The 23,933-nt window shown below is 40.6% G+C and overlaps 1 protein-coding gene and 1 long non-coding RNA gene across 10 annotated transcripts in view; one reads left to right on the plus strand and one right to left on the minus strand.

Annotated features, from left to right (window-relative positions):
* Positions 1-4,520, minus strand: part of LOC310880019 — a 42,481-nt gene extending 37,961 nt beyond the window's left edge. For 5 of the 6 annotated variants that reach the window (XR_014571327.1, XR_014571328.1, XR_014571330.1 and 2 more), the window contains exon 1: positions 4,171-4,413. This is a non-coding gene — a long non-coding RNA (uncharacterized lncRNA). The other variant, XR_014571329.1, reaches the window with a different exon arrangement.
* Positions 1,100-23,933, plus strand: part of CNTN6 (contactin 6) — a 143,443-nt gene continuing 120,609 nt past the window's right edge. For 3 of the 4 annotated variants that reach the window (XM_083795180.1, XM_083795173.1, XM_083795182.1), the window contains exon 1: positions 1,530-1,725. The gene's annotated coding sequence lies outside the window, so the exon portion shown is untranslated. Of the gene's footprint in view, positions 1,726-23,933 lie in introns of all 4 variants that reach the window. The other variant, XM_083795181.1, reaches the window with a different exon arrangement.

The raw sequence follows: 23,933 nt of genomic DNA on the forward strand, positions 1-23,933 counted from the left end.
TTAATTGTCAGTAAAGGTTATTTGAGATGCTTATGCAATGGAAGTGTAAAATTGTTTATGTTAATCAGGAGGACAGCTATGTCAGCCCTGATTCAGGAGGGGGATACTCACCGTAGCATCCCCACAGGAATAGTGTAGGATGCCCAGTACTTGGACACACATCCCACCAGTTCCTGTAGTCCTGCTGCCTCCATCTTACAAGCAAAAAAAAAAAAAAAAAATGACCAGGACAGCTGAGGCAATTCCTAGGTCATGGGGGAACTCCTCCACAGAGGTTGGGTTGGACACAGATCTCTTGACTCAGGTGCAAAGAACCATCCTCCTCTTCAAACAGAAACCTCCCCCAGTCCTCTGCTTTTAGAAGGGATAACATCTTCACCTTCTCTCATACATCTACCATAACTTTATCAAGCTGCCTTGTCTCCACAGCCACCTCCAGTAAGAGCAACCTCACTGCAACGCAGCAATGCCTTTGCATGGGCTGACAACAAGTACAGCAGCTTGGGCACAAGGCGATGAGCCACAGCACCTCAACACGTCCAAATTACACTGATGGGAGGGAAGAAGCAGCCTGGAATGACTGGTGTGGTGGCAGAGGGGAGAGCACCCAGGTGTAGGTGGGGTGAATTGCACCTAAGCAATGAAGCAAGGAATTGTTTTGGTCTACTCAAGGCAGCCGCGTGCCACTGTGGGTTTTTGCCACCTGACTTCCAATTCCTCTCCACTTGCCATTGCTCAGACAGGCATGCAATTAATCCCATTACAAACTAATGGATTTACACCAAGATTACATTAAAATGTGGTGAAGCAACGCCTGTGACACAATTGCACTTTTCTTGGCAGAAACGTTGTGAAAACTGCTCTTTCCACTTCCTTCCCCTGTGAATACAAATAACTTTTGCTTACTAACAGAAAGGCATTCCCCTGTCTGAGCTTTGCATTTGATCTCTGCTGAAGCAGTCTCAAGAGGAAAAATGGGAATCTAAGAAGGTTTGAAGTTTGTGTGTAATCAGGATTTATGTCTGTGCTACTTCAAACAAGTTTTTTTTTTTTTTTTTTGAATATGCAAAATACAGAAGGGTAGTTAAACGTTCTGGGAGGACAGTCAGTGCTGGGATGCAGTGACTGTCAGCTAGCTCACATCCTATGGGCTTCCTCCTATGGAGCTCAGGAAGCAATTGTGGGACCCAGGACTAAACAAAATTATTTCCATTCCTATTTTAAACCCAATACTGAGTAGTGACCCAGTTATCAGGAAGAGAGGTTTTCTGATTACCTGACAGGAGCTCATATTTGTATGAAAAGAATAGCAAGAGCACATTTAATCTTTTATGCTACTAGTACGACAGCTGTGCTTTCACTCTCTCAGCTTGCTTGAAGGATGATCAGTGCAGAGCTAATTTTTATACATTCAAGATTTCCAGATAGGAATATGCATAAACTGTAGTAGCTGTTTATCTGCTTCAAGCACTAATTGTGTGGGTCCTAGCACGAGTGCAGCAGGAAAGCAGTGTATTTCACGGTTAATACCAGTGAAGAGACACGCAATGCTCAGTGGATAAAAGGCTTGTAGTCCCAGCTGGGAAAATAGTTCCATTATCTCCCAGCTGCATAGACCTTCCATACGGCTCCGTTCTGCCTCGATGAACACTGTGCCTTGCTGAGAGCTTGAAACAGTTCTGCAGAAAATTGTAAAGATCCTGAGACATTTCACTGTTAAGATCTGTAAGTACAGAATTGTGCTGTCTACTGCAATGTGAATAATGCTGGGGGAAAACTGCCTTTAAGAAAAAAAAAAATCAGTAATTTTCATTAGCATAAGGGGGTAGAGAAATAAAGAAGTGAATTTTCTTCATTATGTTATGTGTCTCTAAGTGGCTGATGATTTAAATGTATACATTCTTGGAAGAGAAAATGTATATAATGAATTTGTATGCATGTGAGGTCTGAGTCAGAGCGGGAGACTGCTAGTAACAGACACCACAGGTATATTTTTTGAGAATATCACAGCTCTGTGCTGCAGTAAAACGGACAACACAGAGGATGACAGTGCTAATTTTGGCACTTTCATATGACTTTGTGCAGCATATTAAAAATGAGGTGGGTAATGTGAGATCAATCTAATTTTTACCAGTTGAAAGTGTAAAAGCAATAAGTATAAATCTTAAGAAAATTTAAGCAAATCTTTATAAGAAAGTTTTTTCCTGTTGCTCATTTTAATGATTAAAAAAATAATAATAATCAAGGTTACAGTATATACTGAACTTTGGTTTTGCATTCAAAGATTTGCAAGAGTTTTAGTTTTGGTGTTGTCATTTACTTGCAGTATATGACACAGCCTTAGAAGAAATGTGACACTTCATAAAAAGTTTTGAAAGTCCACAGTTACAGAAGCAAGCAACTGCTTGAGTAGTACTTTATGTTAAATCATATGCTCCCATAGTACTTTCTGGGTGAACACCTTGAGTCAGACAGTTGTTGCATGTCTGAAGGGTCTCCTCCAGCAGCCTTTGCACAATCAGGCTGAACGCTAACAATTTCCTGCAGCACTTCTGCATCTGAATGATTAAACAAGAGGCAAACACTCTGCAGCCTATTTAAATAAGTTAGTTGTCCTTTTGTCAAAACTGCATGGTAAAACTGCATTTTCAGGTAAATATTATGAGTTAAAAAATCAGACTATTTATGTTTCTGAAATAGCACTTCATCCCTTTATTTCCCCCTGCCTGCCCTAAGAGAGGGGAATTGCCAGACCACTACTTTCTACATCCAGTATTTGGAAAGTTCTGCAGGTTCACTGAGTTGGTGTGTGCGCGCATGTGTGTAACTAAAGCCTGCAGTGTTTGTAATTCTGAGCATCACCCCACCACAAATAACCCATCTTCATCAGCCAGCTTTTGCTTTGGTGCTCCAGAGGCACTATGTCAGTGTTTCACGTTCCATGAGTCTCTGCTTCAGAGGTTTTATGACACTAAAAAGTCCCAAAACAGTACCTATATGAAGTTAGCAACTATCGTATATCAAATTTTATTGTGTAAAAAAAGAAAAATAAAACACACCAATGTATGCAGCTATAGTTTTCAAATGCTGGTGAGGTACTGATTGCCATGTATTAGGAGTGTTACTTTCCATGCTGGGGATAAAATTATAAATAATATATAACAACTTAAGTGCTTTAAATCAAAGAAGAGACATGTCTCTTTTCCTTTTCCTCTAGCTTTACGATCAGAATTAGAAAGGTTTGTGGTGCATAACAGGCTACCCTAAAATTAATTTCTTGCTTTTGAAGCAAATATTTCCATCACAAAACAAGGTGCCAGCATCCCCAAGGGGACTTGAAACACAAAGTTGTATGTTTGCATTATGTGGGCATGAAACACTATTTGTATTTGAACAGAAAATTTTCATTAGAAGGATGTTTGTCTCTGTCTTGTGAGTACATAGAAATATATCAGCTCTTCAAAATGACATTCAAAGATTTCCCTTTCCCTTCCTCCCCTCCCCAAACTGTATTAGCTGTGTGCTACTACAAGACAATATTCCTTTTGTTTAAAATTGTGACCAAGTTTATTTCAGAGGATTGCCTTCTACCAGCCCCTGCCCAGAGCTCAGCCAGATGCTGCTCGCAGCCCTGCTGCCAGGCTTACCCAGAGCCCAGGACCCCAAACCCACCCTGCTCCCCTGCCTTGTCTGCTGCAGAGGTCCAGGCTTGCAGCAAACACTCTAATGGAGAGTGAACTCCAAAGAAAGAGGTGTCAAAGAGCCCTTATTCCTTCTTAAGGAAGGCTGCACTCAACGTGGATTACAGCTAGGTACGCAGGTACCTCTATAGCCTAGCCTTCCAGGTATGAACCAGTCTCTAAAAGGCAAAGGCACAAGTCACTTCTAACACAATTTTTCAGCTACAGTTGCCTGTGCTGGCGGTTATCATCTCTGGGACACCAAAACACCTGCATTGTGAGGACACACCAGTATGTAGATGGCCTTATTTCCACTCATAAGCTAAGAGGACTTTGCAAGCCTCTCTTACTTATGCAGTCTTTCTACAAATGCAGAACATGTAAGTTAAAAATCACCACATCATTAAGAAGAGAACCAAGTAACTTTGAGTAGCTTACCTATAGGAAACAAATAAACCCCTAGCACAGTAGAACAGGACACAGTACTTACAGTTCTCCATCTTGGTGACAGAACAACCATGTGCAACTGGTGTGACACAGAGCACCCGAGCTCTTTAAGACCCTATCCTAATGCTAGGAGGCTGCTGAACAGGCCAGCTCAGCGCACGGTAAAGGATTAGCAAGACATTTTTACACAAAAACAAAGAGGAGAACTTGGATATATCAGTTTAAAAAGCTTTAGGATCTTTAGGCTGAGGAAGAGAAGAAAAGCTTGAGCTCTACCATCCCTCCAAGCTCTCACCTCCACCTCCTCTGCCCCGAGAAGCTCCAGGCAGGTGGACCAGGCCCCGGCCCAGGGCACCTGCAGCTCTTTAGCACTTGCTTCTGCTTTGCCTCTTGAGAACAAAAAGTGCTCTCACACGTGTTCAGGGATTGTAAAATTAATTGTCCCAGCGTAGTCAAAGAGATAATTAAAGACTCTTAACAGCCTACTCCATTTTTAGTAATTTGTTTTACAAAACTACTTCATTGATGTTGATGGTGTTTTTTGTTTGTTTGTTTTGGTGGTGTTGGTGGTGGGATTTTTTTGTTTGTTTTCAGTAGGAAATGCTTCAGCAAGATCTCACTGCTAGGTTAGCTTGGGTAACCCACATCTGCCCAAGCCTAAAGAGAAGGTGTCTCTCTGCCATACTGGCCTGTAGCTGCTGTCATCTCTGTACTGACACTTGCCCACATGAGTTTCTTTGCATAGCTGGATGCTGAAATCTTTTTAGGATTATCTCCCAGGAAATTTGATCAGCTTCAGAAATTGTGGGAAGGGCACAGTATGAGAAACAGCAATCTTAAAATGATCTCATCTCAGCCCTCCCCATCAAGCAGGTGTTCTGTAGCCTGGCTTGCTTTGCGCTTTCCTCCTTCCTCTCCAAGATGCAGACATGTTGTGAGAGCGACATCTCTAAAGACAGGCCTTTGCATGTCTGTAAGGTCCAAAGGGGGACTGGAAAGGATCTGCCTTGAGTCTCCAGCAGAAGGAAAAGGACAGAACTGTGAACTGCTGACACACACAGAAAGGAGAAACACTTCCACTAGTCCTTTCTAGCCATAGCACCTTGCCTACTGCTAGGCCCTGCGGCCTAGCGGCCGCTACTCCTCCACACCATCTTAACTCCATCTGGAGGGGCCCAGGGACAGGCACTGCCACCGGCCCGGGCCCTTTTTGGAGCTCAGTGCAGGAGGCAGTGAAGGGGATCGACTGACAGGCAGTGAGAGTAGCTCTTCAGGTTGCCTTGAGGCTTTTGGGCTGGGGCTCTTTGTGGTGGTTTGGGTTTTCTGCAAGGGAGAAACTCCCCAGCATATAGGAGAGCAACTGAGAGACAGAGACAGGGAGGAGGGAGAGGAGAGTAATTTTCCTCGCTTAGACCCTCTAATATGTTTGTAGCCTATAAAGACAAGAAGAAATGGATAAAGACGGTCAGAAACACTGTTTTATTAAAATTCTTGACAGCATCTGCTGTAATGCTCTTGTTAAAAGAGACAGAAAACAGCAGAAAGATGAGAGAAACAGTGTTATGTCCTTGCTGTTTACACAATGTAATAATACAGGAACTGATATAATTGGCTTCCAGATAACTGTTTTTATTAGCTATAAACAAACACGAGTGACCCAGCCACCCAGGTACACAATAACCTTCTTGGGCTCCCGTCACAGCTCCCATATGCCTCTCAAGGAATTAAAGATGCTACCTAATTTTTCTAAACTAAGTACTCACCTGGCTTTAGGCCACCTTGATGTGACTACCAATAGGATCCATTTTATATACGAGATTCCTCAGATGAAATCTGAGGACTGTTTCATATTTTTTCACAAACTGTGCTGTCCCATGGCTGTAACCAGAGCATGAAGATCCCAGGTTCCTATCTATGGCGAAGCCTGCAAGGAAACTCTAATTAAACTTGTGACATGGGAAAGGTTTGGCTGGAAAACGGTGGCTAATTTGCTAGCCTGGATCGGGTGGATTACACTCTGCTGTTCTTGCTCAGCCTTTCTCAGAAAGGTTTTTCCAGGGTCAGGATGACCAAACCTTGGGGGAGGTGGGCCCACAGCAGTCAGCAGTCTGGGATTAGGACCCTCTCTGGGGTACAGGAGATCACTCTTTAGGCAGAGCAGAAATTTCCTCACTGTTGATGACCTAAACTCCTGGCTATTCTGAAACCTTGCTCCACCACTTTTCCCATATATTTAAGAAATCTTCCCATAGAAAATATTGTCAGAGCTGGTACTGCATGTGAGTTGCTGCTATCACACTGAGCTATTGAACACTTCACAGTGCTCAGACTTCATTGCTAACTGACTTGGGGAGGAACAGATTTTAGAGAAATGCCAGGGTTCAGCTAATGAGGAAAACCCTGAAAGCCTGGTGCACCTTATACTTCACCAACCTAAACCCATTTCTCCCAGGCCCTGTGTACAGCACTGCGTGGTGCCTTTGGTGAGAGAAATGGGGATTAAAAGCACTGAAGTTTCTGCAACTTCATCTCTTCAAACACTTTCTGATAATCCTACCATGAAATTACAAAAACAGCAGGACCAGAGCAAGCATCACTATAAACTGTGCTTCCTCCATTTGTAAAGAAATCCAGATAAAATGTGGATTTGTGTCCCCTGAAATAGACCCCTGTTCCGCATGGGCTCCCCAGCATCCTGCATGGGCTCAGTTTCCCATTGCTCTGCTCCATTGTCTTGGTTGTCAGATGTTGGGCTTGTTTGCAGAGTCCATCTCTGCCTTTCCTGCATCTTATGGATCCCAACAAGTCTGTCCTTGAACAGGGTAAATGAATAAAACCAAGCATGTTATTTGCTCTGTGGGACTCTCCTCTGTGGAGAAGGCGTACGCAGCCTTTGGGGAGCCACGCTGTGCATCTGGGCTCATCTCCAACACTGTTGCTGATCGTCCTTGGTGCCTTGGTTGCACTTCTTTGGCCTGTCTGATAGCCGCCGCTATTACAGAAACTGTTTGTAATGATTGCTTTAGAGTCAGATCAGCCCTGTATGGTAACTGGTGTGCACTGCGTGGTTTGCCGTACTGTGCTGTAGCAGGTCCCTAGTACTGAGGCATTTAAGCTCTCCTCAAACTGGTGATGTTCTGTTAATTTCCTTAATTCAGGCACTTATCCCCAAATGGTTTCACTTTCCTTTGGATGATAATAGCAGGGAGGCTCTGTAACCACCGGCAGAGCTGGGGGCTGAGGAAATTCTACAAAATCACCTCTCTCCCAGAAATTGTTTTGTCTGCCGGCTTAACAGGAGCATTCGGGCTGCACAGCAGGTTAGAGGTTTTACCCCTATTATGCTCACTTAAACTGCCACCTTTTTCTCAGCACTGACATCATTAGCTATGACATGTTGCTGAAGCCTCTCCACAGAGGTGACCCAGTCCTTGCTGGAGCTATCAGGCAAAGCTAAAAGCCATATATATATATACACATTTAACTCTCTTCTTTCCAATATTGCTCACCCTGAAGCTGTCAGAGGTTCTGGTCTAACCCTACTGTCCTAACCCTTCTCTCGTCCCTCTGTTGTACTGTATCCACGAGCTAGCCTGGGTTTCCAGTCCTGGCTCACTTTCCTCACCCAAAGATCCATATTAAATAACAATATTTACCAACTGCATATGTATGGCTGTATGACAGCCATGTAGCTGTCTGTTTGGTGGGAGCGTAGCCACAGGGGAAAGCCCTGCCAGAGGGATGTCTTCTGCTGAAAAGGAAAATCTTCACTTCAGATAGGAGCAGATACTCATTTATTTCTAAGTACAATCTTACATTAAGCAAACAAAGCAAAGCAAAGACTTGTTCCGCAGTGAGAGAGAATTCTCGTAGGAATCAATGTACTGTGAGCACAGGCTGCCGGTGCTGTACTGAGCAGGATGAGGCCGCCCTGGGGCTGGGACCCCTGAAAACACCTTCCCCAGACAAGGCTGGAGATGTGGTATGGGGGGGCTTGCACCCTGATCGGGTCCAGCGGGCTGAAGCGCAGACCCCAGAGCTGCTGCGGGTTCCGTGCCATATCCCTCGCCTGCCCCCGCTTCCCACTGCTCCGCCAGGGCTCCTGGCTTTGGCAGCCCCTGCTGTCACATCTTTCTTTTCATCTTTTCTGAGGAGGGGGGAGCTGAGCAGAGGGCTATGAGGATTTGGCCCCTTTTCCCCCTGTGTCTGTCTGTTAATGGCATCGTTCCCACCCTGTGCTGCCACCATGCCCTGAGCACCATCCGTGCTGCAGCAGCAGGCGTTTTTGTGCCCTGTCGCTGCACACCTCCCCGCTTCTGTCTCCATCCGAGACATCACCTGGGCTGTTAGTAGCCGCCTGCAGCACAGGAGAATCCTGGCTTATGAACCTGCTCGCAATTGCTGCAGTTCCAGGCAGGAATAAACTTCTCTTAACCTAAATACTCCTCTGAGGACACTGAGCTTGGGGGAAGAAACATAACTGTGTTGTATCTAGTGCAAGCAGGAATAAGTAAGCCCAGCATATACTGTGTAACTCCAGGAAGACAGCAGCAAAGGAGTTGGTGGGGGGAAGACCAGCTTTGAAGACAGCGAAGCAATAATGGCCTCTTTATATTGCAGTAAATGTAATGCTTTCAAATAAAACATATACTACTGCAGCTACGGAGACTGTAAAGGCATCCAAAGCAAAAGCCTTGTCCAAGTGCAGGCCGTGGCCTAAAACCACGAGGAAAAGTGAAACTCCAGCAAGTGGAAGCCCCCTTCATCCCGACTCAGGGGGAGCAGGAGCAGGTGGGGGCTGCAATGCTGTGGGGAGCCACACGGACCGAAAACACGGGGTCATTTATGTGTCATTTACGTGGCAAACCAGAAATGATAAAAACAACAGAATGAACTAGTGTGGGCAAAGCTCACTAGCACACTAAGCAGCCTTGGGAGGACATTTTAATCATTGAAACCTGGCATAAAATGGGTAAACTATCAGCGGGTAGAGAGTCTGTGGTTAAATTTGCAGGGAAAATATTCTGCATTTTAAGCAAATCTACTTAGGTGAGCCAGAGTCTACCACTAAATCTCAAAAAATGTTTGATAACTAGAGACTTCAGGAAGACTATTGGTATTTTGGGATGCTCTGAGGAAGGCTATGGGGAGCGCTACTTGGTATTATTCTGTGCTTGAGGTATTTCAGCATTAATTGCACAGCTTTACTGAGAGATTACTAGTTTTAAAGTTAGCCTTATTGTTAGCCTAGGTGTTGAATAATGGATGATATTAAACTTTGGGTAGGGATTCAGAAGACTGATTTGGAAGACATAGGGAAGAAATACTCAAAGTCTAACTTCTGTCAAAAAATGGTAGGATAAAAGTTATGTGTGAAGCATACGAACTGACAAAAGGTACCTTAAGCACTGATTCAGGTAAAATATAAATGACTAACCATGTCACGATTATACCTCTTTGTCTGGCTGACTTTCTCAGCCAGATTGATTCAGAATCCACCTAAGCCCTATAAGGAATTAGCAGGAAAACGCTTTGTTTGACAGCACTGAGGTCGCTCGGGCAGCCAGCAGCGGTACCCAAAAATAAGCCCCACACACTGCCTAACCAGGGACCCTGCTCAGTGCAATCATAGAATCATAGTGAACAGCTCACTTGTACCCACAGGTGCAAAAGTAGTATCTTGAGACCAAAACAAAAACAAAACCGGAACAAAATAAAGCAAAAAACTCTGAAAAAACAAATGAACACAACCCACAAAAACTTTAGAAATAGATTGTGAGAGACTCAAGCATTTATTCTTTTCCCAAAGATGCTCCTAATCCCCACTTACTCTGTAATATGATGTTGAAAATTAACAAGCAATAATTTTCTTGGAATTGATTTGCGTAAGAAATTAATTGTGGTAAGGAATATGATTTGGGTAAGAAATTAATTGTGTAAATGCTGAGAGGCAAAAGCAGTGCCAGCTTGTTTTGGAAAATATCAGGCACCTCAGCCCTGTAGCTGTGTAGGCACCAACGGGTCTCACTGCCCAAATTGCTGCTGCTGCAGCATTGGCCACAGATGTGGTCAGGGCATTGAACTGAGTTCTGATAAAGAGGAAAAACTAAAAATTGCAAGAAAGAATGAAAAAAAAAGGAAAATCCCAAAGATGTCAGTTACTGGGGATTTTCAACTCTGTCCTGCAGAAGGCTATACTACAAATTACTGCCATTTGTTTGTAAATAAGGCCAAATCAAACCCAAATCAGTGCTATGTACCATGTGTGCCCACATGCTGACCGCTACCTTTGGATGTGTTAAAAGTATCAAGGACGCATAAGTACAAGTGTCACTGAAATAAAAACAGGTGGGATCCTTATTATTAACTTTCCTTAAAGTTCACATTTCAAAGCTATATTGGCCAAACCAGGAGGTAGAAAATATAAAATTAATTTAAGAAAACACATCAGTAAAAGTACGATTTTAATTTTTATACATATTTCAGTGGCCCTTTTATGCATTAGGTTTAATGGCTGTATACACTATTACCAATGCATTATTGCCTGTCACAGCATTTATACCATCTCATTTATTCTGAACAATACAGCAGCCTGCGCTGTAGTTCATCAGACCCACTGGTTATTGAAGTGGCTAATTGCACAGGCTGCACCTGGTGATCGGCTCTCGGCAAGGCACAGCCCAATGGACAGGATCAAATACAATGAATGTGATTGCACTGAAGGTGTTTGCAGTTGAGAGGTTGCATTCTGCCATGGAATGTGTATCACTGAAAAAAGGCTTGTAAAATATCGGTATTTTAGTCTCATCCACCAAAAGGTGTGTGAAGTAATTCTGGCTCAAATGCACAGCCACTAGTGTCCTCTGGATTGAGTGATGGTATTTAACACCAGTGATACCAGACTTGTCTGTGCATCACCTCCTTACTTTAAGGATCAGTAGATTTTATTGCATGTCTATGTAAAGAAAGTACATCTCCAGTCCTTCTTCTTCATATATATATATATATATATCCTGTGGTCCTTAGGTGCAAATGGCCAAGGAAGATGTCTCTCCAGCTTCATCATGACCTACATTTACTTTCTTTCCCAGAGAACTCCACATTTCATAAAACACATAGTTGTGTAAAATGAAGAGCACGACCTCTGATATTTCCTCCACAATTCCGTGCAGCTGTATCGCTCATACAAACAGTAAACCACCAACACCTCACAGCGAAATGTGGCAACGTAACTTCACAAAATTGTCTTGCAATTACAGCCCGGTGTCAGAAGCAGTTTCTTGGCTTTGTGGTGAACCTCGGTGCTAAATTCCTCGCTGGAGCCGATTTGCAAGGCTTTCTCGATCATGCAAGGAAGAGTTCTAAGGTGAACTCTAGGCTATTTCCAGGAGTTTGATTGCATTGTTCGGAGTTGTTTCTGGTGGCTACACTTTTGAAAGACTATAATGGAGATTTCTGTTTTCCTTTTATGTTAGTGTTTTGGAGAAACGGTAATGCTTTGCTTTTGGGTAAAATTCAAATCAATGTAAACCTCATAAGCCAATAAAATTTTATAGATTGTTATCCAATATGTAATTTGTTACACAATATCTATGTGGCTTCTGTTTATTGAGACATAAAGCCTTTACTTTTTTAAGGTAGATTTTATGTGAGAAGGGCATAAGAAGGAATAACCTTTCGTGCCTATTGTGCCATAAACTAAATTACCCTTAACCTAAATCATTTATCATGTGGTGGCATCCTAATGAGACCAAAATAAACCAACACAAACTGCCTGAAGTTTTCTGCAAGGGACAGCTTTTATTTATATCAGCACCGTTGTTTGCTTGTAGCTTCACAGGTTGGCCACATGGATTTTACAGAGGGTAGCATGAGATGCTCTGAGCAATAACTGAAGAAAACTTATGAGGCTATAAACCTTGTGAAAGGGACTTTTTCACCCTTGCACCACACATCACAGGATGTGAGTGTAGAAGAGATGTTGTAGGATAGTTACGTACTTTATGTTTATTTTCTGGTAGTAACTTTCAGCTGGATGTGACTAATACCAGGAAGGCAAGGTGGTGCTCACTTCCCCAGCACTTCTGCATGTGAGGGGGACTCGGATGCAGGTCAGCATGGCTTTTGTGAATTGGATCAGGAGGGCTGGAAAACCCTCCAGAAAGAATGAAACCTACCACAGTTGTGAAATACACTGTAAAGTTCTGTATTTAGTACTAAGATGTTATTTTCTAATATAAAATTTCCCTTTGCAATATACATTGACCTGTAAGCAATGTCGTTTTTTTACCCGTACAGTGTCAAACGTAAATGAGCCTTTTTTTGTGTGTTTGTTTGTTTGAGACAGATGCACAAACATAAAAGCTTTTACTCAGTAGGTCCTACCTGAAGTATGAGTATGCCTACAGGTACACACACACAGAGCATAAACCTATTTGCTGCAGTATGTGATTGTATCATAAGCTAAGTGAAGATCCTAATCTTTAGAAAGCTGATCCAAATCTTCCTGAAGCCAGCGGGATATATTTCCCCGACTTTCATAAGGCTGAATCAGACCTTGTATGAAGCTTACTGGCTACATTAATAAGTATGTGATTTACCCTCCACATGATGTAATTGTGGTTGATATATTCAGATGTGTACAGAAATTAAAATATGTGTTGATGGTCTTGCACACTGATGAGGACTGATTTGCTTATTAAGGAAATAAAAGTTAAAGATAGTGGATGCCTTCACACCTAATACTTGCACTTTCCCCTAACAGATGATCATTTTTTTTCAAGGAGGAATGGACCAAAAGGGGGGTGCAATTCATCTATTTGTTGCTCTTAGCCTAGAACTGGTGAAAAAATTGTTTGTTGTTACTATGTAGTAACAACATTCTTTTATAAGAAAAAAAAAAAAAGTTCACCATTTAAATCATCACCAGTAAATGTATGTATTCAGGAATGAAATGTAAGCCCATCATCTTCTCCTTATTGTCTCTATTCAATCTCCTAAACTCCTGCTGAACCTATAACATATGCTGCTAGAGAAAACCCTGGACTGTGAGAGAGGCTGAGTCAACGATCAGAGTGGCATGCAGTGTAACCTCAGCAGAAGTTATTAGTGCCCACATGCAATTTATGAGGGCAATCAAACATGTGGATGACAAGAAGTTGCGGAAGAGCTGCAGTATCCCAGGAAACAATCTGCATTACTAAGGACATAACTCCGGTGAAAGTACGATTAGCATACAGAACTGCAGACACTTCACTTCAAGATCCTCCTCAATGTCTCTTCTTCAAAACAGGAAGTGCATTTAAGCCCATTAGAGGCTGAACTCTAGTTTGAGGTTTTACGAATACAACTCCAAGGAAATGTGCAGAAACGTATTGATAGAGCAGTTTTGCAGGTATGCAAAGCTGAAAGTGATACTCATACAATAATTTGTCCGCAGTCATTGAGATGGATTTGATGGGCTTGGAAGAGCATCAGATTGTGGTTCTTCTGGCTTGTTTATTATATAGTAGTTCTAGAGGTTCATCCATAGTTTTGAACAGCAAGGAAACAACTATTTTCAAGCTAGACTGCTACTGTTTTCAGTGTTGCTTTACAACCAAACCCATCAAGCTTTCTTAAAAGTTACATAAGTCTCTTGAGCCTTCGGAAAAGGATGCAGAAATACTTCAAAATGAGACTTTATTTTTTGTAGATTTTGGATTCCTGTTGCATGGAAACACCTGAGATGGTGAGGGAAGGGGAGCGTGGAATGTGCCCATGGAATGTCGACTGTTCAGATTTACCAATCAAACTGCTCCTTCAGAGAAAGAATCTTCTAATATACAGTTCCAGGAAAATACTTAAATACATAATTTGCATTTTATAAGAGAGTGGTCCTGGAACTACAGCAAAGAATGCACACAAGGATCTGAAACTGTGCTAACTAGTAACCTCTATTGATAAGAACCAACCATTCTACAAACTTAGCACTAGACAGACCCTGAAGCAGAAAGTTTACAATCTAAAGATTCTTTAAATTCTGTGTTTTCCTTGAATAAGTCCTTGTGCTTCTCTTGATGTCCTCTGGACAGAAGTATTAGCTGTATTAAAAAGCCAGCCTATGCTTTTGCAGATAATTTGCCTTTTGGCACCTTTACAAAACATAGGGAAAATTTTGGTCGTTGACTTGATTTATTTTTATTGATGTGGAAAATGTAAATGTGATTCATTATTAAGAAACGCACTCAAGGATTTACTGTGACAGGATGTATTTTCAGGTTCTAAACATACTTGCAGTTGTGGCTTAAAACAAAGGACAAGCTTTCTAAGATATCTGCAGAAATAACATGCTTTAGTAGTAACTAAAGCATACTTAAAATAATATACGTTAGTAGTAGTAACCTCCAAAAGCAACCCTTGCTTTTGGTAAGGGTTAAGGAAGTGATATGGGGATAAGGAAATATCCTCTTCACTATTTTTTGATATTCTTAAAGTCTGGTAAAACAACAATAGGGACAGTTTACAACAAACAGTTTGATGCAAGTATGAAAGCAAAGAGGTCCTTTTTATATCATTGTCAAAAGGAAAAGATTGCTTCTTGATTTAGGACCCTATATAACTGTATACAGCTGTGAGAGCTTGAAGAGCTGCATGAGGGTTATTATATGCAGGCTGGATTATTCTGACATCTAGGAGAGGATTTTGGAGCATCTTCAGTTGTTTCTGCTACTCTACCTCTATAGCTCAGTTTATACTGCAGAGAATGTTGATCCGTATTTTTGAGGGTTGAAAAGTGATTAACGTGTGTGTATAGACATTGGTGCTTGGGGTTTTGCTTGGCAAGAGATTTGTTCTTGACTGGGTTATCAGTGTTTTTCAGAGATGCTAGAAGCCTCTATTGTATGGATAAGGGTACTCAGCTAATTTTGGGTGTTGCCTGAGAGCAGCTGGCGAGGAGGGGCCGGGAGAGGAGCTGAGCAGTGGCCCTGCACTCTGCGATTGAGAAACTGGGCCAACATAAAGGGAGAGGGATCATACAGTCACCTAAGAACAGTACAGAGAACAAGATCAAAGTGAGAAACTAAGTTTCCTTAGATCGTTGTGAATTAATTCATAATAGACTATATTTGCAGTCTGCTCTTTAGCACTTAAAAGAAAAAAAAGAGTGTAAGTCTGGTCTTAGATCCGCATGGAGGATTTTGCCTGCAGTACTCCATTCTCCTTGCATGAGCGTAATCCTGAGAAACAAACAAACACAATCCCATCCCCATCAGCTGAACATCACGAGTCACAGCAGCGCTACCTACTCCTGTCTGAAAACAAAGCTGGGAAGCTGAGATCAGCCACATAAATCTTGGAAGAAAAATTGTCCTCGTGCATTTCGCTTATCCTGCAACAATAAAAATAAAACCACGTACAGATTAAGATTACAGCAACTGTTTAAAAAGTATGCAGAAATATTTAGGATAGAAAAAAAGACAACAGGAGAATTAAAAAGGAATGTAGAACAGCTCATAATGAAGATGGATAATGACCATTGTCATTCAATTACACAACAGTAATATTCAAAACTTTAGGATTTCTTCATTACAGCAATTTTTCTTGTTAATTTGTGAATGCAGTGCAGGTTACCTAGATGCTTGGGATTATATAGTTCCCTAGCGCCTAGTTATATTTTGGGGTACTTAATCGGAAGAATCATTTGCATAAGTACATTGCAAAACAAATGCTCCTCAAAATGGCCTGGAGTAAGGTAGCTGTGTGTTTCATTCACTACTTATTTATTTATTTATTGTATTATAACAGGACATTTGGCATTGTGCAATTTCCTCTCGATTATTCTCTGTGATTCAAACAACATATTTTGGTGTATAAATAGAGTCTAAATGAAAGTACTGAATAAGAGAGTAAAAAAGAGGCTTCTCAGAGCATTGATGTTACAAGAAAACAGGTTAAAGTCCTATTAGCTTTCAATGTACAACCTAATAGAGGAGAAAACAAAGCAGAAATGGAAAGGAGGTTCTGCCTAAAACAAAACAAAACAAACAAACAAAAAAAAGCTCAATGCCAGTCAAAATCGCTTGCTAAATATTTATATTCAGTCATGGCCAGGTTTGATGCTGATAGTTTTCATGGGCTTTCACAGTTCAGAATTTTAGAGTGATACATTTTAAATAAGTGCATACATTAAGGCTAAAGTTATCCGAAATATTACCTCTCTCCATATTAGAAAATCCGAAATAAAATCATTACCCTTATAATACAGCAGATAAATGTAAAGGCTTTTATTTTTTTTTATTTTTTTTTTATTTTTTCCCAAAGTGTCTTTGGTTCTCGTTCCTGGCTGGCATAAATTAACATTTCCACATAAAGCTCAAAGCTATTCCTACTTACACCACTGGAGTATCCAAACCTGTTTACCTGTCAAAAAATGAGAACACCTCCAGAATAGTAAGCTCACTCTCAAATCTCTTTAGTGTATCCAGGAAGAGAAAACATGTATAAATACTGATTACTATTCAAGCTAACATTTTGCTTTTCTAACATATTCTGAATCTATATAAATTGACTGCTGCATATCCAGAAGATGCAAACGTACTGATACTTATAAGTGTGACTCATTTGGAGTGCAGTATAATTATCAAGACATAAAACCAGTTTCTAAAAAAAATCATCTGTTATGTGCAAAACAGGAGTCCAGTAGTAATTAATGTAATCAAAAGTATTAATGTTTATCTCTTTCTCTTACCCGCTTGCTGACGCTTGGTAAGGTTTGCTCTCTGAATGAGCAAATAGCTCATACATGAACCCTAGGAAACAGGATGGATTGCAGAAGAAATTCATTAATAAGCAAACAGGAATCAATTAATCTTAGGCATACAATAACATCATAATTTTTAAGCAACAAGATGCAATTGGTATATGTGGTGTGAACTGACTTTGAAGTAACTTTGAGGGAACCTAGATGTACCTGTGGAATTCCCAGCAAAAAGAAAGGCAAATTTAATTGCAGGAAAAGGGAAAATAGGCTGGTCTTATTTTAAATGTGCCAAGTGATTCTTTGAAACAAAAAGAGCCTCTAACCTTGTGCTTATATTTAGATCACATTAACATGTGCTTCTCCTTATATATTCAACAACACAGCTCATAACCATGTTTTCTTTACAAATTGCTAATTTAAATAGAAAAATAAAGTCTATAAGCTGTACTATGCTTTGAAACACAGCCATCGTCTTCTAAAAATCAAAACAGTGCTTAATGTCTGATATGTGGCAAGTTGTTAAAGAAAGCCATGGCTATTTATATTTTATTAAATCCTAATAAATTGTTTATCTTCTGAGCCTTAATTGAGAATGGCGGGCCTTCTGTTCACCCAGATCAGGCTTCGTCGGCCAGGGAAACATCACCCAGTTTCCAGCCCCTTGGCCTTCCTCCTCTCCGGCTTATCCAGTGCACGGACTACAGCCCTTGCATGGGCATTGCCCTTTACATGCTTGTACTTATCTCACAGTTGTGGAGACAAAATACTGTAAAGCAGCTCTCTCTGGTAATTTTTTCAGGACTGAACATACAATCAAGGACTAATCAGCCAGATTTATGATATTAAAACCATGAGCATAGCTGAAATAGAGGACCCGTGCCATTATTTAACTGAGGAAAGGCTTAGGCCTCTGCTTCCTGCTGCTGTGTGGTTTGTTTCCCCAAAATTCAGACTAATAATAAAATAATATTAATTAATAATAGTAAAAAGTCACAACTGTAAGGTGATAGGAATAATTAAAAGTATTACCAGCATCTCTGTTCCTGGAGTATTAAATGATTAAAACCAGGACAATAAACTTAATTGTAGCTAAATGAGAACTGGGCTCAGTTGGCCCGACCCTGGCATGGCTATTACGAGTGGAATGGTAAGGGATAAACTCGTGTTTTAATGACAGACCTTCAGCCAACTTTTCCTCGGTTATTGATTTAGTTATTGTTAAGCCAGCGTGAGAGCCCTCTGCTTCTCTCTTCTGTTGTAGCACCCAAAAAACCTGCTATAGGAAAGGTACTTGGCATGATGAAGCTGCTAGAAACTCTAGCCCTTTTCTCCTTGGGTTTGTTTAAAGGACTTCCCTCTCCTTTCCATTTTCTGAATTCCACCAGCATCCAGATCTGTTGCTCAAGCAGAACAGGTGAATAAGCATGTTTGTTCCCTGTCTAGACACTAGTACAATCACTCTGCTATTCTACTCCCCGTCTTAAAAAAACATAGATTATGATGAATTAAGAATCCAGCTTATTTTCTTTTTTTCCTCAATATCAAGGAGATTCTAAACAATAGCAATAAACAGAAATAACATCACCAAGGAGGAAGGGAATGATAAGGATCATCATTTCACGCTGAATCATTTACTTGTTAAACAATAAGCCCTGAAATTAACTGTCCCTCCTGACACATATGCATGCATATATGCATGCAAATAAAATGATTAGAGACTTCATCTTAGGCAAAAATAATGGCCATGTATGGTTCAGCTAATCTTAAAGTCACCCTGGCATTACCGTCCTGCCTGGTTCCTATTTATATTATTTATTATTCAACATAGTCTCATTGCCAGCTGGTTTAAATTCATCTAACCTGTAAGTATTTGTGTCCTCCTAGGTCAGCACAGAAATAGTCCCAGCCTCCTTATTTGTTGCTGCAGAGCAATGCACGGCTATTACAAAATCTAAATATTTCCTGACAGCTCTCTGGGGAAATCTGAGGTTAATAATTTACATTCATGGTGTCGTTAATACCTTCTGCCAGGCTGAAGACCACTTGTTAATAACTTGGCAGATTTCCAGGTTCTTGTCCAAAATTAACTCTGTTTTCACTTTGGGCTTTGTTTACAAATACGAACACTAATCCCTGAATTCCCAAGGCAGCAGTGACAGGCACACCCCCTGCTCCCCTTCCGAAGGAATTTCTCCAGGCCCCTGGTCCAAAAGAGTGTTTCTCCAGCTCTTCAAAAAGGACTGACTCCACCGATGTCCTGCTCAGCCGCACGCTGACTTTAGGAGGAGCTTTTGGTGGGTTGGTGGGTCTCTGTGCACAGCGTGCAACCACACTGCGTTGGGCACGGGAACCCCCAGGTGTTGCCTTGAGACTGGGTTCCACAAAGTCTTAGCTTTCTTTCCTTTCCTACAGCTTTTCTGTGGTATCTTGTTTAGCTGGGAAAGCCTGATTTTATTTATTTATTTATTTATTTATTTTCTGACAAGTTGTCCCAGGATGTTTGTAGCCCCAGAAGGGAGCCCAGGGAGTGGACAGGGGACACTCGATGCACCATGTTTTTCCAAGTGTCACGTTTAATACTGAGTCAGAACCACTCATGGTACATGTCATGTCTTGCTTTCTTTCATACCTTGTGCCTGACATGCTGTGCATGCAAAGTATGTAATTCCTCCTTTCTCTTCTCCAGAATAGGGAATATGAAAACGAATAGTTTCTTAATAAACTGTCCGCAGCAGTATTTTTTTACGTAGAAGAAGCTGCTAGCCAGGTGCTGCAATGACGAGCAACTGGCGCTCGTGCTGGGCTTGGGAGCCCAGCATCTGAAGCTGGCTGGCTGTAATTGGGAGGAATAACAAACAGTGAGCAACAATGAAATGCGAGAGAGAGAGATCATTTCAGATGTTAGAGCAATAAGCTGCAAATGAGATTCTGTGCCAGTAAATGTATGATCCATCAACAAGCCAAGAACAATAAAAAGGGGGACTCTCCCAGCGACCAGTACATTCCTGCTGCATGCTGATCAGAGGAGATCTGTGAGCTGTTGCAGGGAAACCCCCTCGCCCTTTAGCTCAAGGACTGGGTGCCAGATAAAGGCAGATAAATTGCTGGGTGTCGGGGCCTCATTATTATGCTTCTGTGTAATGCAGTAGTTTGCCCTCAGCAGGAGTGGTAGGAACCAAATGAGGTGACCTGAACCTCCACGCACTGTGATCCCCTGCACGGCCGCCAGCTGGAGGTATAGAGGTATAAGGAATGCAGGAGGAAGAGTTTTTTTTTACTGAAGGCTATTATTTTGTTTGAAAGGAGAGCCCCATAAAGATATCACGATACCTCTAATATGGATTTTAATAAAAAGGTCTGTGATATTAAATACGAAGCAAGCAAAAGATTACAATGAAAACTCTGAATAGCAGACTTTGCGGTGGCACAAATTAAAGTGTTCCTGTGATATAAGGCTCATATTGAAACAACCGCTGCCTGCATGAGAGGTGAAGTCTTCAAGATATCATTGTAACGGTTTATCAGCAGTTCCTTTATTAATATCCCCATCCTTGAAGAAACCTACACAGTATCTTTTGAAGACATTCTAATTTGGATCCCATTTTACTGAAGAAATGGGAATTTTGCTACTAACTTCAATTGGAATAGAATCAAGGTTCTTATCATTATTAAACTGATAATATTTGGAAGGCTGTTTTCTAGAGTTCTTAAGCTTTTACTCACACGTATTAAGTAGAAATTAAACTTTTTATGCATGAAGAATAATGCACGCTTTTAGTATTTGGGTAACATTTAAACATTTAGTTTTAGTGTTTTATGACTGTTAAAATAAATATGATAATTAGTTCACAAGTTATATTTTCAGGTTTGGAAAATTTAATACTTTCAGATCTCTCCCAGTATTTCATAATTGAAATTGAAAATTGGTCCACACTTACACTTCGACCAAACTTCTACAGCCTTTCTTATCAGACTTTTTCCATCTCAATGTTTGCTCAGTAATTACTATAGACTGTATTGAGTGATCAGCAGAGAATCTTCTAATTGCTGGAAATATCTATATGATAAAAACTTTTCAACTGTAATTCACACGGACGTTGTTCTCTTCTGTAGTTTGCAGAGATGTCCAAAGATTAGTTTGAAGCTGCCATGTGATCCAAACTTATAGGACAGGTTTCATACACGTGTGAATGTCCACTTCTACATATATAGAAGTTAAGTGATAGCAGCAGTATTTTATCTGAAGACTGTGTACAGCTATCATATTTTATACCCTTGTAGTTCTGTCAGTTACAAGAAAAAGAGATGGAAAGTCCTACACCAGGATGAATAACCTGAATGACACCTGAATTTTGAAGTCATAATCCAAGCCCTTATATAAAGCTCATGTATGGCTTAAATTGCCATCATGTTGTAGTAGATGTTAAAATCCTTTTGAAATGTCTTTATTTAACTATTCTGATTAGTAGGTTCTGCATGAGAACTTGAACTTTCCACAGGTCTGATAATGAATACTGCTTTGGTATATACAGCATTATTTAAATGCTTAATGATTATGATTGTTTCTATTTTTTCTCTGAAAAGATTTTGTTGACAGATGATAGTCCTTGTGCTGATACAGGGGCATGGCAAGGGATGAAACTAAAAGAGCAAGAGAGCTCTGTCCTGATAAGTGGAAAAAAGGGCTAGGTGACCTAAGCATTGTATTGGAACTAAAGTGGCATTAGATCTTGTTCCTGTCATTGTGAGGTCTTGCAGTCATCCAGATGGGGGAATGACTGAAACATATGTAGGTCAGTCCACCCTCTTTTAGTGAAACTCTTCTGTGAAAGGTTGGGGAATACCTGGATCTTGACTCCACCTGGAGATGACTGAGTCTATGACTGCGTTACACAGCTGGGCCAGGAACTTAACATACTCTCAAGTCTAGTAACTTATGTAATATATTTTGTTTTTTTTCTATTTTCATACATACTGCGTGCTATACAACACAAGACTTAAGCTGCAAACAAAAATTGAAAAGAAATGGAAAATTGCATTTGAGTTTAATTCTTCCAGCACTCATCCAGGACTGGTGTATCTGCAAATGCAAAGAGATAGCAGGTCAATAGCACATAAGCTTTTGGCAAAGCACTGTAAATGTTGCCTACAGAAACTTCTAAGCTTGAATTAGTTTTGTCTTCCCTCAGTTGCTGGAAACATGGCAGTCACTGCTAAATACTGCTATCACTGCTGCAAATCTTTCTTTAAGGTTATCCATTTTGCCCCAGGAAGCTTTTGTGGCTGACATTTTTCTTTCTATCAAACAACATAAGATAAATAATTACTCTGCTTTGCCTCACTCTGCTTCTGCCTCACTTCTGTTTAGTTTATGAAAAGAGTTGCAGGCTACCAATCCACTGTCAAAGACACCTAGGCTTATCCTCGTTACAAATTTAGTGTAGCAAAGACATTTTCCTGAAATCAGAAGCGATAATTTCTGCTAGAAGCAGAGGATACTTAGCACTGAGACACATATAGTTGAAACTGAAGCACAATTGTAGTGGGGTATGAGTCCTTGTGGTTCTTGATATCACATTTTAGGATCTTAAAGTTGAGCAGCTTACTCACTGTAAATGGATGCTGATCCTTGCTGCCGCCTCCAGGAATATCAGTAATGAATACTAATCTTCACGATATATGTTTCTAAACTACTTAAGCTGATACAATTGCTTTTTACATTACATAGGGTAATGTGGGGTGACTAACTAACAGAAAACAATCATTCACTGAATATTTTAAAAGATGCATACGATGACTTGCCTCAATTAAGTGTCAAATATTCTGTACTATCCTCAGTTTGGGCAGTCTTACACATAAGTGGTATTCCAACAGGTAATCCTACATGTGCTGGAGAATACAAATAGTAATTATTATAAACTAAAGGGTCGACTCTGTAACCATACATTGTCTTTAACTGACTTGAGCCACAACATGTTTATATACAAAGCCAGGCATAAGTGGCTACAGAAATCATGGAAAAGGAAATAAATAAAGAGGAATCAAATTTCTGGGATTTTATTTGTAATGAAATCAGGGCCTGTGGTTCTGGCAATGGGCTAAGCAGTTCATTTGAATGCCATTTACTGTTCTGGGCAGGGTTAACCTGAATTGGAAGAATATTTTAGTTTTATCATTTCCCTGAAATATATCTGGAGATGAGTCTGGACCGAAGCCAACACTTGGCACAGCTCGGTGTTGTTCTTGAAAGGCTGCAGGTGTGAAGACATACCCTGAAGGGAGGTATATTGGCTGCACAAGGGCACCCTAACATTCCCCACGCAGATTAATGTGTCTCAAAGTAAGAAACCAATAGACCAGACAGGGTTTGTAATGGATAGAAAAGCCTTCACCACCCTTCAGATTAAACCAATTTCTGGGCCAGTTTTATCCTGCTACGCCACGATGAAATATTTTTGTCTTTATTTATCATACATATCACTGCAAAGAGTAGAAATAACACTGTAATCTCATGTTAAAAAAATTACTGCAGTTGAGATGATTTAATCAAATTATACCTTTGTTTGTACTGTGTATATATATACAGACTTGCATACATACAGACACATGCATATGTAAAAAGCTAATATGTCTACATCTCCTAAGTTACAAGGAAACACTACCAACAGTGCTGAAGTGTGAGTAGCAAAATTTTATACTGCCCAGGAGAAAACCTTTTCAGAATGATTATTGGCATTGCAAAGTGTGTAAACTGAAAAATAAATAAATAAAATAAAATAATAAATAAAATAAAATAAAATAAAATAAAATAAAATAAAATAACTAGTAAAAATGCTTCAAACAACATGGACCGTATGCAATAACTGTACCTTTACCGTGCTTTCCTAAGGATTGGTTAAGCACAAGGGCTGTGATTGTATTACAAAGTTAAATTCATTACAACTTAAGCATTTTACTGTAGAAAGACATTTTTACGCTGATATGTCAACAGCTCAACACACTCGGGTCTGTATCTTTCAGTCTTTATGTTTGGGTTAAATAACAGCAAATCCTCGCATTGCCTC

The sequence above is a fragment of the Anser anser genome (genome assembly GCF_964211835.1).
Source record: "Anser anser genome assembly, chromosome: 12".
Classification (NCBI taxonomy): domain Eukaryota; kingdom Metazoa; phylum Chordata; class Aves; order Anseriformes; family Anatidae; genus Anser; species Anser anser.